Source organism: Pituophis catenifer, unplaced genomic scaffold, assembly GCF_029215685.1.
Source record: "Pituophis catenifer annectens isolate HBS135680 unplaced genomic scaffold, rPitCat1.0.hap2 SCAF_3, whole genome shotgun sequence".
NCBI classification, from domain to species: domain Eukaryota; kingdom Metazoa; phylum Chordata; class Lepidosauria; order Squamata; family Colubridae; genus Pituophis; species Pituophis catenifer.
Window position 1 is genome coordinate 60,041,036 of NW_027256883.1, and position 19,546 is coordinate 60,060,581.

The 19,546-nt window shown below is 37.9% G+C and overlaps 1 protein-coding gene across 1 annotated transcript in view; it reads left to right on the forward strand.

Annotated features, from left to right (window-relative positions):
• ZNF407 (zinc finger protein 407) overlaps positions 1-19,546 on the forward strand; it is a 342,542-nt gene that overhangs the window by 79,381 nt on the left and 243,615 nt on the right. The gene's annotated exons all lie outside the window — the stretch shown is intronic.

Genomic DNA, 19,546 nt, shown 5'->3' on the forward strand with positions numbered 1-19,546 from the left:
CCGGCCCCAGCCAGGTCTCAGTGATACAAGCCAGGTCCGCGTCCTCCCCGTCAATGTTGTTGAGAGGATCAATAACCCTCCAAAAACAACACTTCTGGGTTTTTTTGAGCTGTGCAAAGTCGATGCTTTCACAATGATCCTTTTATATTGCAAAGTTCCAACTTACTACATATGGAAAGGCAACTAGTTCTGCAGGAGGAAACAAAGGAAGCCTGTATCAGGTTATCCGGGGATGAAAAAAGATCAGGTTTTGGGTAGAGTGTACACTGTCCATCCCGGTAATGCTGAGTGTTACTACCTATATCTCCTCTTGCACGAGATCTGTGGCCCAATGTCATTTACTGCCCTAAAAACTGTGGCAGGGTTACTTCAATCGACATTTCAAGCAGCATGCAGTGCACTTGGCTTGCTGGAGGACAATGCTCACTGGGACTGCACTCTGGAAGAAGCCTCCATCTCTGGCTTTCCTAACAAACTCCATCAGCTGTTTGCCATCATGTTGGTTTTCTGCCAAGTTGCAGACCCCCTAAAATTGTGGGAGAAATACAGAGACAGTCTTGCAGAAGACGTTAGAAGGCTAATGGAGAGAGAGTGTGGAGATGCCCAACTGGTCCTCCAAATTGTTTACAACCAATGCCTTATCCTTCTTGAGGATATTGTTATATCCATGTCGGGTAAAACACTCCTACAGTTCGGATTTTCACCACCTTCACGAGAGCAAGGAGCACTGTCAGCAACCGTCAATACCTGAGTGAACTGTCTTATAATACCGTTTAGCTGACAGAAGCAGTTGCTGTGTATGTTCCAAAATTAAATCAAGAACAGAGGAAAGCCTATGATAAAATCATGCACTGATCATGCTTCTGATTCTGGGCAGTTGTTCTTTCTTGATGCTCCTGGTGGCACTGGCAAAATGTTCTTGAACAATCTCTTGCTGGCCAAAATTAAAAGCAGAAGGAATATTGCCCTAGCTGTTGCTTCCTCAGTATTCCATGGAAGTATTTCAGGTTGAAGTTAAAGCGTTTGAAATACTAATGTCTTCATCTGTAACAGAAACTTACTTTACTGTCTCTAACCAAATAATACAGTCACTTTTTTAACTACTCATTAATTTTCAAGCTTTAAGTATCAATTTATCAAGCCCCATCACATAGTTTTGTAGCGAAGTATGGGTATCCAGCTAGAGTTTGATAAGAAAGTCTTGATATACAGTACTCAAGAAATGACTGAAACTCTAAAGGTCATTAATCCTTTTGTTCCTTGTGTTGGGTGGATTAATTTGCAATGTCGAAAAAGTGGTTGTGCCAATTATAAAGTTTAATGTATCTAATTCTCCATCCTAAAGCAAAATTTCTCATCTTTATAGAAATAGAAACAAGGTAGCAGTCCCAGTTGAAAACAAAAGAAAGGGAGGTTCATTTGTTGTTGGAGATTGTGGCACTGATTCAAAACTGTAGACCCGTATATCCAGATACTCAGAAAGTTACAGTGCAAAACTGGATACAATGGGAGAGGATCAGAAATCTGGACCATTCAGAATTTCTTCTTTCAGTGCTACCATGTGGTTGATTATCATTTATAAACTGGTCCTGGATGTGATGGATTTATTTGTTCTAGGAAATTGTTCTTAAAAATTTTGCTCGTGAAAAAACAAAGCAAAACCAAACCAAAATAATCCAACAGGAGGAATCTGGGCAGTTATATATAAAGTGTAAGTTTTCTATTATCTCTAATAAATTATTAGAACATAATATTTATTGGTTTTGTGTTTTGATGTGCTTTGATAATTTTATATTGTTTTAATATGTTCTTTTATCTTTGGGATAGTTTTATTTTTAGTTTGGTTGTGATTTCTTTTGGAATTGTTTACTGCTATGGGTCAGTTCTACTGGAAGCCTGTATCCTTGATATTATTTATTTATTAAACTGTTTGAGCTGTCCAATAGTTAAAACTCTCTGGGCTCCTTACAGTAAAATAAATACATAAAAATTATAGCCAGCAAGAATGTTCCTTATTACTTTAAGTCAATGTTTCTCAATCTTGGCAACCAAGATGTGTAGACTTCAACTCCCAATACATGTGATAGTGTACTGGCTGGGAATTTTGGGAAATGAGGTCTACATATCTTAAAGTTGCCAAGGCTGAGAAACATTATTATAAGCCTACTTTGGTCTTTTTTTCTGAATAAGTGAACACTTTTCCCAACTAAGTACCTTGTAAAAATTTTTGACAAACTTTATGGGAATCTATTGTGGGCCAAGGAATAATAGATTCCTTGGCCCAAGGAACAAGGAAATAAAGATATGTGAGACTGGAATTCGTTTGGAATATGCTAGGTTTCCATTTAATTTTTTATTAAAGTAGAATACATAAATAAAATTAAACTACCTGAAACACAAAACCTGACAGATGACAGGAAGCCATATTTCCCTGCTATCCCAAGACCTCTCATTCTCTATCCCAATCCTGTGATATAAAAATCTCAATATACACTTTCTATTGTCCATGTTTTTAAAGATATTTTTATATTTATAGTTTATGGTGTATTTTTCCCTTTTTGCTCTGTGTTGTGTAGGATTCTGCTTCTATTGTTAGTATGGTTACCATTTCACAAGCTGGTTCCTCCTGCCCAAATCCCTTTATACTTTTGTGTGGTGTAGTACAGTCTCCCTTTAATTTTCTTTTTTTTCCCAAAGACTTCACCTCTGACATAGTTTCTTTAACCTTTTGGACTTCCTAAGTTCCTAGAGTCCTCTGTCATTCTGGCTGTTCTCTGATGTCCCTTCTCAAATTTCTGTAATGTTCTTTTTTGTGGTAAGGTACGTAGGCCTGTATTTCAAATATTTGGCCTCAGCAGTCCTGTATATACTGCTAAAATAATCTCCTCTGACTTAAATGCGACAAGCAGGTCAGCCTTTTAAAGGCTTTAGGGCAATTGTGTTGACCCAGGGTTTAGACTGCTGACACTGAAACAGCCTGAAATGACAGTCAGCTTCCTTAAGGGCATTGATAATAAAAATTCTATTTTCTGGTTTTTTTTTTCTAATGGGGTAAAATGTTTTGGCTTATTAATGATGTCATCAGTAGGGGTGGGGGGAATCTGAGCTTTGAATAATACTGTATCTGTAGTAAGTAGATACATATTTCATACTTTCTTTTCCTGTGGGAGATAGTAGTGGCACTCATTCACGTTTTACATTTCAAACAATCCTTTTAGTTAGAAACAAAACATAATTGCTTCATATTGTCATCTGAACTATTATGTACTGAGTAAAATATTGTTTATTTTTTACTGATAAAATTCTCTCCCCCCCCACACACATGTGCTGATTTGCTCAATTATTTTACTTGTAAGAAATACTTTAAGAAATATAGCTGTGGAGAGCGATCTCATAAATATATGCAAACATTCGCAAAATTAGAATTTTATTAATCCTGCTGGTTCCCTATGATTGCATTTGCACCTTACATTTAAGCAGCATTCTTAAAAATTCTGACTTGGTACAAACAGCCATTAATTTTTGTGACTTGAATACTCCCATCCTATTTATCCTGTAAATATGAGTAGCTAAGAAAACATGATTCTTTTATAGTGAGACTGTCTTGTCTCCTAAAGAAACCAGGAATCAGAAGCCAAAGATAAATATTGAGTTCTCTCTCCCTCCCTCTCTCTCTCTCTCTCTCTCTCCCTCCCTCCCTCCCCCTCCCCCCATGTGTCTGAGAGAGAATTTTTGGCAGATAGGGATGCAAAAAAGTTTCATAAAGTTGGATGAAGTTTCTCCTTTATTAATGTGGCTAATTCTTACCTGTTTACTTCAATGTCAGAAATCTATCCTAAGCAAATGAAGAACAACCTAAAAACAAAATGTCTTTGATGTACAAATTAGATCACGTCTTTTATGTTATAAATGACCCCTTTTTGGAGAAGACCCTGTTTGTTATTTTATAATTGCTGACCCTGAGAAGCATTTTACATGATCCCCTTGCAACTTTGTGAATAATAAATTCAGTCCAGGATTAAGAGATGGTTCTTTCAGGTATTTCTGCCCTTTTCATGTATTTTTTTCCTCAGTTTACAAGAATCAGTTCTTGTATAAATCCACTCACTTTTCACACAGTTATGGTGCAACCACCCTCTAAAAGTAAGAGTGTGTGCATTGGACCACTTACTAATCTTGACTGGGGCTCTTTCAGGGTCCTAAAAGAACAGTCTACATCAGGGGTGTCAAACTCGTGTCGTCACAGCGTCATCATGTGACATATTGGGACTTTTTTCCCCCTTCACTAAACTGGCCGTGGGAGTGGCCAGCACGTGATGCATCTGGCCTGGGGGCTGTGAGTTTGACAGCCCTAGTCTACACCTTTAATAGGAAATAGAGTATCACGTGATATCAAATATATGTTTGTTTGTTCAATCAGATCAAAGAATTATATTCTTGACCCACACTTGACCCTCCCTCCCTCTGGTTATTTGTATTTGTGGGGAGAGCTGTAGTGGAATGGGTTTTTCTTTTGTGTCTCTGGTTTCATGACAGATTTCTAAATCCATCAGTCTGACTTTTAATCTTACAACATTTGAGACTGCGTCTCCGTCTTTATCTGACAGATACTGCCTAGAGATCAATAGTGGCAATGACACTCTATTGATCCCATGGATTTTTGTGACGTCTTTTGATATTACTGATCATGAGTTGTGGTTGTCTGTCAGACATGATTGAGGTCTTTTGGACTACTCTCTAGTCTAGTGGCTTCTATCATTTCTAATGAAACTTCCAGAGGTTAGTGATTGGTAGTTAACTCCATTTTCTTCCAGGAGTTTTTCTATATTTATATTTATTAATAATTTTGCTTTCTGTATGGCTGATGTTCTGCAGGAGGTTGTGTGAATTCATTAGCTTAGACCCAAGAATGATCATTCTAATAATCTCAAATGCCCCAAAATTCATCTGGAGGCATCTTCTTTTATTACATAACAAAAACAGAGTGGACTGTACCAGAAAAGGAAAAATAGCAATGATTAGAGGCCATTGAGTTCAACATTATGCAGACGGTCCTCAACGAGTGTTTGATGTTATAATAGACCTCTGCAGAATTACTTACAACCTGTTTCCAAAGTTACGATAGCTGCACACACATACACATACACATACACTCACAAACACATATACCAGTTCATGTGATCACATTTTTTACTTCATGTTTACTTCTGGTTTCCAGCAAAAAATAAACAAATTGAGGAAAATGGATTCATTTAATGACCATATCCCAAAATTGGGTCCAGCCATGTTAAAACCGCCATGATTACAACTGAAATTCTGGGCTCAATTATGGTTATAGGTCAACCTACCTGTGTAAAAGCAATAGTGTTTCATTTCATCTGGTCTGCATCATCTTTGTTTATCAAAAGTCTGGCCACACTGGGGAAGGTAGTAGAAAGTCAGCGCCCACCTCCCTCCTAGAAGAATAAAATATTTTGAGGCATATTAAAAAGGCAGAATATTATATTTCCCCAAAGGGAGAAATGGAGAAACATGTTTTTTTGGAAGCAGATACTCCTTTCTTTTCCTATTTTCCCAGAACAATAATCCTATGAGATGAGTTGGGCTGAGAAAGAGTGACTGCGCCAAAATTACCCAGCCAGTTTTTCATGCTTAAGGCAACACTAGAACTCACAGTCCCCTGGTTTCTAGGCCAGCTCCTCAACCAAGGCAAGCAAGGGCCTGGTGGCTCAGGAGACTAAAAGCATTGTGATTAACACCAGATGTCTGCAATTACTGTAAATTCGAATCTCACCAGGCTCAAGATTGACTCAGCCTTCCATCCTTTCTAAGGTAGGTTAAATGAGGACCCGATTTGTGGGGGCAATAAACTGACTTTTTATAAATATACAAAAGTATGAAGGCTATTGCTTACTGCATTGTAAGCCGCCCTGAGTCTCCGGAGAAGGGTGGCATATAAATCAAATTAAAAAAAACCAAACCAAGATGCTGAAATGTCTCTCTGTATTTACAAGCAATCTGTAAATGTAAAGCTTGGACTTTGAATATTAAAACTCAGGGTGTGCATATTAAAGCTCAGAGTTTGCATGCAAACCACATCTACATATTGCTACGCTTCCACTATTTTGCAGGTCTTGGCACTGAGCATTAAGGTCTATATGGAGTTGTGTACTTTTTTCCCCTAACTATTCTTATGTCCTTTCCTCTTGCTGGGCATTCTGAAGATATTGCATTTGTTGTATACGGGGATTCTTGTAAAAAATGTAAACAGTTGAATGTGCCTAAAACTTTTCTGTCCTGAAGATTTTGTGGATGACTTTATTTTTGCCCTGTGCAAAATACAGAATGCTGGTGAATTAAAATCTTGTGCTATTATGGAATCTGCTTTTTAAAATCAGTGATTCGGAACATTTTTATCATGTCTCCTGAAAGTATTTTCTTTTTTCTTTTTAATTTATTTCTGACCCACTCTTAATTCTGGATGTGCTTAGAATTGTATCCCCTAGTTTGCTCTTGTTTTTTTTTCTTCAGTACAATTCAAAATGCTAGATATGATTTATAGTGAACCTATCAATTTAAATTAAAAATGAGATTTTTACTTCATACTTGATGTTTTCTTGTTTTGGCAAGAATACTTCCTTAACAATAGAATATATGCAGTGAGGAAGAAAACACAAAAAGTACAGATGAGTGTGCTATATGGTTCATCCTAGAGATGATGCCAAAGCTGATGCACCTTGACAAAATATTCTTACTTCTACTGGCACAACTTCTGGTTCCTACGTTTAATTCAGACATGAATATATTCTTATATTCTCATGTCATAATCACAATAACTGTGTATTATTAGTTTTGTTAATTCTACTAAGAATCTAAAATTCTAACTGAATTTTTGTTTGTCCCCCCCCCCCAAAAAAAAAATATGGAAGGCTATTCTTTTTTTATGAATCTCTGGGGGTTTCATTGCAATCTAATTTCATAGAAATAATTTAATTTGCAGTTATTTTATCCCAAAATATTCTGAAATATGAACTGCCGCCAAATCATTTGGAGCTAATTGCTTCATTAATTTGTGAGATACAACAAATCAATTTATAAACATGTCTACTTGCATGTGAATGAAGATTAATGGCAACAAATGATCAGAAGTTTTAACACAGAGTGGATACTTCTAACTTTCATTATCTATAGATCTGGTTTGAAAAGCAAAATGCTTTGACTCCTGTTTTTAATGGTGATGATGATTTAAATGCCTAGATCAGTGGTGGGTTGCTCCTGGTTCTGTCCGGTTCTTCTGAATCAGTAGTAAAAACGGCGGGAGGCTCCGCCCACCTGCCTGGACGTCATAAAGTATGATCTGCGTATGTGCAGAAGCGCTCACTCGCGCTCCCATTGCAAACTAGTAGTAAAGGTAAGTAGAACCCACCCCTGGCCTAGATGTTTTAAATGCGTTAACAAACTTCAGGAGTAAAGAATTCATTACTTTTTATTTTTAGGAAACATTCTTTCCAACACAATTAAATAAATTTTATGCTGAAAACTTTAACTAATTGAAGGAAATAGAATGTCCCACCCATTTTTTAAATGATTGTACTGCAATCCGCGCTTTTGAAAAAATCAGTATGTTATTGTCTTATTATATTAAGCTGCCCAAAGTCATCTTGTAGGGGAGATGGGTGGCATAGAATTTTAATAAATAAATTTTAAAAATCCAGTTATTTGTATTGAATAGTTTTGCTTCCAGGTTTCAGCCAAAAATACAAAAATGGAGCATTTGTACAGAGGATATTATGACTATAGAAAAAGAGGGGAAAGTGTCTGACGTGTGATAGAAAAATTCAGTTGAAATCTAAAGGTTTGTAATTCTGAGCTGGATAGCGATTCTTTAGGTTGATGTGTATGCGTGCCATTGAAAGCTGTGCTTGATTTATTTGCAACAGCTAGGGTGTTGTTAGCTCAAAGGGATTGGTGCCCCAGAAGTGCTTCTAAACCTTAAAAAGAATGGAAACGACCAGTCAGTTCCTGCCTGATGACCTTTTTCTTCGGTAGGTTTTTATGGGTTTTGAAAGGGAGAGCCGGTAACAGTCAGGACTGGGAGGGCCTGCTGGGGAGTGATGGCAGGTTCAAATCAAACCCAATAGTTGCATCTTGCACTTTCTTCATCTGTCCTGCCAGCTTTGTTATATGGCTGCCACAACAGTAACCTTGTGAATGGCTTGATTGGTGAGGATTTACATGTGTGCTAATTAGAGTGGAATAAATGATTGGCTGTTTGCTGCATTGCCATAAAGGGTGCCCAGATGTACACACTACATGAACATAATGTGCACGGGCATGGCGCATCAAAGTTTGTCAGCTGCATTACCTCAGCAGGCTTAGGGCCTGTCGGAGAGAATTTGCTGATTATTGTCCCTTATGATTTAGTGTCTGACTTGGTGAAAGTGAAGGATCTCAGAAAACTGTCTCTGGCAACAGAGCTACAGATTTTTTTTTTTAATTATAACACCAAAGAATTAAGCGAGCAAAAAGCATTTATGACAACCTGGAAATAACTCCTAGGCTATAAATGCAAATAATCTGAAATCAGGACTACTGTGCCCTATGAAATATTTAGCATCTTGTTAACTCTACCAATTAAGTGTAGAACTGGAACAGAAAGTATAATTATATTGGGGCTGCACTCCTGTAAGAATATCAAGTAAATGTTTTAAAGTGTCAATATATATACACACATATTTAGACATTATTGTTTTTTTTCAGGACATACTAAATAGAATATGGATGTGTTGAACTGGTATTGAATTTTATGATTTTTTTTTACATTTTTATTGTTTAATATTGTTAGTCATTGTGGGGTGTGTGTGTGTATGAGACAGAGAGAGAGAGATGTATATATGTTATGTCATCATATATATTCTGCTAAGTATATAATTAAGACAAAATCTGCAGTGTATTGCATTTATGCAAAGAAAATCACTAATATCTGATTTTCTTGACAAGTAATTTTGTACCTACATGTTTCCAGTATTGATAATGTATTAATGTACAATGATTAAATGGTTAAGCTGATATATTAAAGTTATGAACAGGAACATATATTCAACATAGCTAAGCAGGAACAAAGACTGTCCATTCACAGATGGCATTATTCAATCTTTGAACTACCTCAGATGTTAGCATTACAGCATTGATTTCAAGCTTTGATACTGTGCCTCACTGCAATGACCCAATACAGTTAAGTGATAAGGTTAAGTTAATTACTGTATCTGTGCTATACAGCTTCCACATGATTACCGCTGAGAAAGATAGTGATGCTTTTTGCTTTAATTAAGCAAAAGAGAATGAAAAGATATAATTGGTTTTTGCAATACTTCTGTCTTATAACAAGTATCACGGGTGTTTTCCCTACATGTTCTTGTTGTTCTTTGTAGTAGCATTGTACAGCAAAATATTTTCAGGAGATTAAACATTTTTATAGATCTATATGCTGGCTGTACAAAGTATCAGTCTCTTATAGGAAAATCTAAAATTTTGTCCTCTGTCAAATAATATTGTTGGTAAAAGGAAAGGTAAAAGGTTGGCATGCAAAAATGATATGCATTATAGTTGTTTCAAACACATTGAATAGACTATTGATTTCAATAAGAAACAAGTTTCCTTGTTTATTCAAAAGCCTGGCAAATGAGACCAAATATTGCATTTATTGCTATATTTATAGTTTATTATTATCTGCCTACTATGTAAAAAAGAGAAGCAGGTGATAAATGAAAATAGGTGAATAGGTTACAATAACTTAAGTAGGAAAATTTTTAAGAGGCAAATATGGAGAAATAGCACAATAAACAGAAATATGGTTTCTGGGAAAAATCTTAATTTAAAAAACGGAACATATTCTACAGCCACTGAAATATATCCTGAATCTCAGCAGTGAAGAGCTTATTAATAGTTTAATCATGGCCATTTAGGAAAATGTACTCAACAATTTCTTAGATATTGTAATCCGCAATAACATTCCCTTAAATTCTGCATCATGAATCAAACTTGTTATTTATGCAAATCTTATTCGAATTAAAATATTTTACAGGCATTATTCATATAATGAGAACCAGTTTAGTGCAATGGTTAAAACATCAGACTAGAAACTGGGAGACCAAGAGTTCTAGTCCAGCCATGGCACAAAACCAGCTGGGTAACTTTGGTCCAGTCACTCTTCTCAGCCTTAGGAAGGAGGCAATGGGAAACCACTCTCAAAATTGTATCAAGAAAACTTATCCAGTCCATTGCCGGGAGTCAAGACTGACTCGAAGGCACCACAAAAATATATACTGTAATTTAACCTGTAATAGGATTTACATATTTAAGAACTATTACGGTAGACCTATTAAAACAAGCCAACTCAGAATTACATTCCTCAAATAAAGGAGAAATATTCTTCAGGCTTTGCTTGTCTCAGGAACAACTGATGATAGACTGCAATAACAATTTTTGGAGTGGTTTGAACATGCAGCAACAGCACGAAATTTCCACAAGAAGAAAATAGTTCGTGCAGTGTTACTGAGATTTAACAAGGTTGAAATATCTGAGGAGAATTAGTTGCCTCCTTGTAATTATTTAGTCTAGCCTTCCTTAATGGTGAAGGAAGCGTTCTGGATGCAGGCAGGAAAAGCAGCTGTGAAGTGATTGAAAAGGTTTCTAGTTTATGTGTAAGTTGTTTTAGACTATTATTTTAAAAAATGGCTAGTCTGCTCATAGTTTTATTTCATGTGATGTATGCATAGCTGCTGACAATGTACAGACCATGTTCCATAATGATGGGTGCTCTCCTGCTGTTTGATTGCCCGGTAGATCTGACAGTGATGGACACTGCAGATGTTTAGATTTTTGGTATATTTTACGTTTAGTGGCTAGATGAATGAGCAGGGAATAGACTCAGGCTGCGTGACAGCTGAACAACCTTATCTATTTAATACTTTATATGGGATATAATATAGCCTAACAAATAACTGTGAGTGAGGTACTTCTCACGCAGCATTGAACATATCTCCTCCTAATCATGTGATAGCTTGGCATTGCACATTAACCATAGATTGCAACTTTTCCTGTCTTTCCACAATTTTGAGATGTTTATGCATTTCAGCCAAGGCAATGCTTATTTTACTAGGTCATATTGCAGAAAAATAGCTTGAAAAGTTGCTTTCATGTGTCAAAATAATAGAAAACTGAGTTCAGGGCATTATGATAGAGACTTCCCCCCTCCTTTTTTAATGATACAGAATAGTAATGGCCTGCGGTTTCATTTATTCTTGGGAATGTGTAATTGCAAAAATTAACTTGTCATACACCACAGCTCAGCAAAGTTAGTTTCCTATAAGTCTGTGGTCACAGTATGTTTTTTTGCAATTCAGCATCTGGCTCTGTGGGGTACTGATGGCTTCTATGAAGAAAAGTACCAGGGTGAGCAATTAAATGTAAAATGACAGCATAAAATATGATCATTATAGTTATACAAAAGACACATTTATGAATTTTGCAGATAACTGTCATTTTTTCTTTCTCATATTTGCTCTTGCTTTGTTAGCTTAATATTTCTTGTACGGTTCATTCTTTTTCTTCTAAAAAGTGAACAATGCCATTTTAATTATCTTGACACTTGTTTATGTCTCTCTTATTTGTCAGATTTGAAGGCTAATGATATCTTTCTCACTTTGTTCTGACACAGTACTTTCAACTATTTCAAAATCAAGGACTTTTAAGAATATACACAAAGTATTCCGGCACTTCTTATGGAAATCAGTTTGTGTTTATTGGATAATTTGCAGCACCTTGAAGAAGGAATGCAATTTCTTGAGCCATCAAACAGTGTTTTGAAGTGCCTTTTCATGAGGTTAAGCGGCATGTTTTGGCACAGGAGGAAAAGAAGTGGTTGATTATATGGCATTCCACCAAAATAGTATAGGGAAGAGACGGTGTGTCATCAAATTCTGGATTCGCATTTATATCTTCCTATAGAAAATGTGACAAATGTTATGTCTGTTATTCTGGCTACAAGTTGGTCATTCCACATGCCACTGGGATCAAGACACTATTATAGGGGCCCACATTATGTGATTGTCAGGATCCAGTTGTAGATTAAGCTGTTTATCTGGCCATCTTCCTGTGTGGAAAATCAAACAAAGCCCACAAAAATTTCTGAAGACAAAGTGTTTTCAGTGTGTTCTCAGTATTGCAAGCAAAGATAGCCCAGATATCTTCCCAAAGTGGGAAGTGGGATGCACTATTGCTCTGATAATTAATACTCACTTGATTAAAATTAGGCAAAGGTTTTAGAAGGATATTGTGCGTGAGATTCTTACAAGCCATCTCCTGTCAAATGATTCAGACAGCTCTGTTGTTTTTGGACCCTGTGTAGATCCATATGTAGAAAGAAGAGGAAATCGTTGTTTCCTTTTCAGCTGAAAAGAAAAGTTCGATTTTTAATATTGGCTTTTTTGTATGTCTTTAATTCTTAGCATGTACAATATCACTGGGATTCTTGATATTTGCATTTCTACATATTTTGGATAATTGAAGCTAAGATAAGTAGCGTTCTGTGTTTTAGCAAGGGACTATCAGGACCTAGGAAAATAATCTGAGATCCAAAACACTGCTATATATATTATTAATTCGCTTGGTTCCAATTTTTTTTTTTTTTAAAAAAAGCTTGCATTTTGCTAGGCTTGCAATTATCTTGTAACATCCCTGTAATAGACTATGTTGAGATGTGTGGCTATACAAATCAAATAAATAAATAAATAAATAATTATACCTATTAACCCTATCCACACAGGAGTTTATATGTGGAGTGATTAGGTTAACATACTGTTGCTTAGATATACATTCCCCTTGTATCCTCTTTATCTTTGGACCATGGGGTTTCTCATCTATGGGCCTGTTGCCTGCCACTTTCTGTTTTCTCGTTGGTAATGACTGTTTCTTTGCCTTGCCCTTTAATGGTGTGCTTGCTCGGCATTGATTATATGTAATGATTTTTAACTATTACTTTGATCTTCTTGCTGCACTATTCTTCAGAGACCATTGCCAACTTTGACCTTTGACTAAAATTATTAGTCCGTAAAAGCCATAATAAATGGGTTCCTCTGTCTGCCCGTTGTACAAATGCCCTTTAGGATTAGAGAAGCAATGATGTATTGTGTCAAAAGTTTTCCCAACATGGACGTATTTGGTTTAAATAAAGACTTGCAACTTTCAGTAATAAAGGCCCGCTGTCAGTGCAGTCCTTTACTTGTCTGCTTGGAAGTAATGCCCACTAAGTTCCACAGAACTTCCACACAAGTTCCATTGCTGTTTAATTTAACATAGGATTGCTATTAAAGAGTAGCAACTTGGTTTCAAATGCCCAGACATTTGTACTTCTCTGACTAATAAACAATAACAAGAGTGCATTTCTTAGTTGATCATAATTTATTAGAAAAAAGATTTGGTTTTCACTCTCCACAATGTTTACTAGGATTAGATTCTGTTTCTGAAGGACTCATCCTTAGACACTGACATCCATCCATCCATTAATTTTATAGCCATTCATCTTAGCCAAGTTAGTCTAAGTGTCTTATAATTCTAAAACTATAAATCAATAAAACAGTAAAAGTGTCCAAAAAATAAATAATACAGTAGCCAAGATAGGTAATCAACTAACAGTAATGCCAAGAAATGAGGCCTTAAGTCATTCCAAGCCCCAGGCCTGGGTACTCAGCCAAGTTTTTAAAACCATACAAAGGCCAATAGGGTTGTGGTCATTCTATCTCCAAGGAGAAAATATTCTACAAAGCAGGGTCTATAGCAGAGAGTCTTTACTTCCTGCCCATCAACACGTTTTGGCTGATGGATCTTTAGCATTCTCTATCTGTTGGATTGAATTGGATTGGTAGAAACTTTCGGAAAAAAGATGGTGCTTCAGATAGCCCAGTCCCAAACCATATAGAAGAGTAGCCATTGATTGTACCTTTCCCTTATTTCACATGTTAGAAAAGCGTTTAAAAATGTGTTTGCACATGTAGGTACCGTATATGTCTGTTGGTCGCGTTGGTTGATGATCTCTGGAGGGCTCGGGACAGGGGTTGCTCCTCTGTTCTGGTCCTGTTAGACCTCTCAGCGGCTTTTGATACCATCGACCATGGTATCATGCTGCACCGGCTGGAAGAGTTGGGGGTGGGAGGCACCGTATTGCGGTGGTTCTCCTCCTTTCTCTCCGACCGGTCGCAGTTTGTGTTGGCAGGGGGGCAGAGGTCGACCTCGAGGCCTCTCGTCTGTGGAGTGCCGCAGGGATCGGTCCTCTCGCCCCTTCTGTTCAACATTTATGTGAAGCCGCTGGGCGAGATCATCCGTGGCTTCGGGGTGAGATACCATCAATACGCTGATGACACCCAGCTGTACATCTCCACCCCAGGCCACCCCAACAATGCCCTTGAAGTGATGTCTCAGTGCCTGGAGGCTGTGCGGATCTGGATGGGGAGGAACAGGCTCAAGCTCAACCCTTCCAAGACTGAGTGGCTGTGGCTCCCGGTATCCCGATATAGTCAGTTGACTCCATCACTGACTATTGGGGGCGAGTCCTTGGCCCCCACAGAAAGGGCTCGCAATCTGGGAGTCCTCCTGGATATGCAGATGTCCTTGGAGGAACATCTGATGGCTGTAACCAGGGGGACCTTTTATCAGGTTCGCCTGATTCGCCAGTTGCGGCCCTTTCTTGATCGGGATTCCCTGTGCACAGTCACTCACGCCCTCGTCACCTCTCGCCTTGACTACTGCAATGCTCTCTACATGGGGCTCCCCTTGAGGGGCACCCGGAGGCTCCAGCTGGTCCAGAACGCAGCAGCGTGGGTAGTGATGGGAGCATCATGGCGCTCCCATGTAACACCGCTCCTGCGCGAGCTGCACTGGCTCCCGATGGTCTTCCGGGTGCGCTTCAAGGTGTTGGTTATCACCTTTAAAGCGCTCCATGGCATAGGGCCTAGCTATCTTCGAGACCGCCTGCTGCTACCGATGACCTCCCAGCAACCCGTGCGCTCCCACAGAGAGGGCCTCCTCAGGGTGCCATCAGCCAAACAATGTAGGCTGGTGACCCTCAGGGGGAGAGCCTTCTCTGTGGGGGCACCTACCCTCTGGAATCAACTGCCCCCAGAGATAAGGAGAATCCAAGACCTCAGTGCCTTCCGCCGTGCCCTTAAAACCCACTTTTTCCAGCAAGCCGGGCTGGCTTAGGAAGAAATTTTTTTAAAATTTTTAAATGTTTAATTGGTTTGTGGTTTTTTAAATTTTGGGCCAAATTTATATAGATTTTAATTGTTTTTAATATTTGTATTTCATGTTTTTAATTCTGGCTGTGCACCGCCCTGAGTCCTCAGGGAGAAGGGCGGTATATAAATTGAAAAATAAAATAAAAATAAATAAAATAAAATATGTAAGGTAGAGTTGTTTTCATTCAGCTGTCTCCTTTGCTCTGGAGAAATTGTGTAAATAGTCCAATGTATCTCAACTGCTCTTCTTCTGCTTACTAGTTTTACTCCATAATATATACTGTTTTGAATTTTAAGCTTGAAAGTATTAGTGAAATTGGTCATCAGTTATTCTTTTCTTCCTTACATTAAGAATATTTAAAATGATGACCCATTGAGAGGAAGAAGTAAATTGGCATTTTAGTCCAGATGTCTGAATTTCTTTTTAGAGACAGGAAAATTAAAATGCTTTTTCGTAGACATCTGAGCAAGAATACAAAAACAATGTCCATTTCTATTTTGCATATATGTGCATTCATTTTTTTCCCTTTAAAATTTTCTAAAGGTCAGATAGGGATGTTGATCATTTAGAACAAGGGTGTCAAACTGGTGGGCCAGATGCTTCACATGAAGGCCACACCCACCCCAGCTCCGCAAAGGGAAAAACATTGTGCTACGTCACGTGATGGCAACATGATGTGGCGAGTTTGACACCCGTGATTTAGAACATGGAGAGGTAAATTGCTTGTGGAAATCAGTGCTCATAGACACTTCCATTGGTACTATTGCCTGCCTTCTCTACAGGCCTTTTTCTTGCTCTTAGATTATTTTGATGTTATGAAATGGCAGCATACTAGCATATGGCCATTGTTATAGTTTCCAAGAATGATTCCAGGCTCCATAGGAATTCTTAAAATTGAAAAGTGATGATTGGCTGTATCTCATTATTTGGGAAGGAGTATGTCTAGTTCTGTATTAAAAGGATACTTGTACAATACTTGTAAGTATTGTAAGGCTAAGGTTGTAGACGGATAGGATAGGGCCTACAGGATGCTAGATGACACTAGATCTATGATCAGTTGAGTCATCCTTTTAGAAATATTTTCTTACCTAAACAGAAAAACAGAATTACCGTGGGTAGGTTAAAAAATAGTGGGAGTAGGTCTGACTTCCAACTTCCTGCTGGCTTCCCCATTAATGCTGCTTGCGGGGATCTGGCAAAGATCTTAGAAATCACTTCTCCGCCTTCTCTCTCTCTCTCTCTCTCTCTCTCTCTCTCTCTCTTTTGGTTTTAAAAAAACAAACTTTATTAGATTTAAAAAAATAAAATTGTATAAAACATTCACAACCTTAAAATACAATCAACAGTATCAACAAACAACAAACAAACTAAGTATATATAAAGTATATAAGTACAAATATATACAAAAACTTATTTCCTTTTTTTCCTTAATAATAATTAAGGAAATTAATTAATAATTAATAATTATTACTTTTAATTTCTTACTAAATTTTGATTTTACCTTCTTTTCCATTGGTTTATCCACTCATACTTCTCTGCCTTCTCAACTCACCCATGGAACTGTCTGCTACTTCTGTGAGAGGAAAGGATTTCAAATTTCAGCTTCTGTTTCAAAGCAGCAGTCTGTCTGACATCCATCAAGACTTGCCTCCAGCTGATTGAGCACAGTGGTGGGAGCAAGAGTGACTTCCTACTGCCTTCCCATTGACTTTGTTGTGGGAAGCTGGCAGGAAGCATTGGAAATCCCTCCTCTTCCTCCTTCTCTCCCCCCCGCCTTGTGGAACTGCCTGCTTCTTTGCTGGGGGGAAAGAGGAAACAAATGGAGCAGTGGACCATGAAGAAAACTGCAGCCCCATACCCCATCCCAGCATGTCCCCAAGGGCCCCCTTTCTCCAGGGAAGAAGAGTTCTTACCCATCATCTGTCAACACTTCCCAGCTAGCCCTGTTTCATGAGCAAGCATCTCTTGCTATCCAGTACTGTTAAGATTTCAAATTACATCTTCTGTTCTAAAGCAGCTAATTGCCTTGTTGCTGATTGGATATGGTAGCCAGAGGGAGGTAGAAAACAGGGTGGGGATATGACTCTCCCTGCCTTACCAGGCAAACTACGAGGTTATTTTGGTTTGTAAAGTGTTGCCCTTGCTTTCCAATGTCATCCAATCAAATGTTACAAACAAACAGACCTGAAAATTTTATTGATATATAAATGCTGGAGAACAATCTCATAATTTTGTGTATGGATAAATGGGACATATACAGTAGCTATTTTTCCAAATCCCTGGGTTTCCATTTGCCATGAAAGATTTACCAACTGCTGCTATGTTAAACTAAATTGCTTGATTCCTTGTAGTAATGTTTTATTGGCAGTGAAGTTAGAAATTCTGTTGTTTAGACTTAAGTATGGGAATTGTAGTCCAATTCACTTGTAGGATATCAGATTAAAGGCGTCTGCAGTCATGTAAATAGAAATGTTTCAAGTGGATTTAAAGTTTCTATGTCATATCTTTTTTAAAAAAACAAAACTTTTATTTCATAGTCAGCATACATCATAAACAAAAAATCAATCATATATATATATATATATATATATATATATATATATATATATATATGTAGGTCTTTGGTTATTCGGGTCTTCTCCCACGTAAAATTGGAAGTGTCTTGGCGACGTTTCGACGAAGTCTCATTCGTCATCTTCAGGCTGGTGTTCTCGGCTTCGTGCTTCCAGGAGCAATGTGAGATCTCAGCTGTCTCTTCCTTTTAACTGCTAGTGGGGGTGTGAGCTGATTGGGTGGGGACTTGGCTGTGTTCTGATTGGGTGGAGGTGTGTTCTGATTGGTTAGGGGCTTGGCTGTGCTCTGATTGGATGGGGGTGTGTTCTGTTTGGGTGGGGGCTTGGTTGTGCTCAGCTTAGTCTGAGTTGCAGGGGAGCTGAGCACAACCAAGCCCCCACCCAAACAGAACACACCCCCATCCAATCAGAGCACAACCAACCCCCCATCCAATCAGAGCACAGCCAAGCCCCTAACCAATCAGAACACACCTCCACCCAATCAGAACACAGCCAAGTCCCCACCCAATCAGCTCACACCCCCACTAGCAGTTAAAAGGAAGAGACAGCTGAGATCTCACATTGCTCCTGGAAGCACGAAGCCGAGAACACCAGCCTGAAGATGACGAATGAGACTTCGTCGAAACGTCGCCAAGACACTTCCAATTTTACGTGGGAGAAGACCCGAATAACCAAAGACCTACATACAAACACCCGCGAAAACCTGAGAAAACACCCACACACACACACACACACACACACACACACACACACACACACATATATATATATATATATATATATATATATATATATATATATATATATATATATACACACAATTCCCCCCTCCCTTCCCCCCTCCTATCCCAACCCCCATCCCCCTCCCTGGACTTCCCAGAACAAATGCAGGGTAAAAACATTTAACAAACCTTAATAAAAGACCCCACAAACTAACTATCTATAGATTTATCTATCACTTGTACTTTAACTCTCCTTGTTCAAAACAAAATATAACTTTTCTTGCTTAAAGGTAGTTAATCCCAATTAATTCAACAACAAACAAACAATTTAAAGCCCTTGAAAATATATTGAAAAATCTATAACCTTAAATTTAACATCCAAAAGAAAGTTTCTCTTTTAAACCATTACTTAAAGTAATTTTTAGATATAATCCATCCAATCATAACCATACAGATCATATCCTTAATCACGTTTATATAACAGTTGAAACATCCAGTCATAAATAAAAAAATTTTCAAAACCAAACAAATCATATCCTTGATAAAATTCTTCCACTTTTTTCCGAGCCTTCTTCTTCCGCTTTATTCCACCATCTTTTATTTTTACAAGCTTTTGTGTATTCAACTGTAATTTTATCTTCCAATCCTGTGCAGCTCGCAAAGTAGTTCCTTTTAAGAAACACACCTCTTTAATTAGGATTAAAAGTCCTTTTTTATAAAGAAATTGTAATGTTCCATTTGTAATCCTTCTTGATATCTTGAAAATCCAAGCTTATCCCAGCACTTTTCCTCTCATCTGGATCAAAACCTCTGGATAGATCTCTCTCCATATCTCCGGATTAACCTCCTTCAAGCCCATCAGTTTATTCATAGTTTGGGAAACATCCTTTCTCTTCAAAAATCTTTGCCTCTGCCATCTTTTCTTCATTCAGCAAAGCTTCAACGTACTGACAGCTA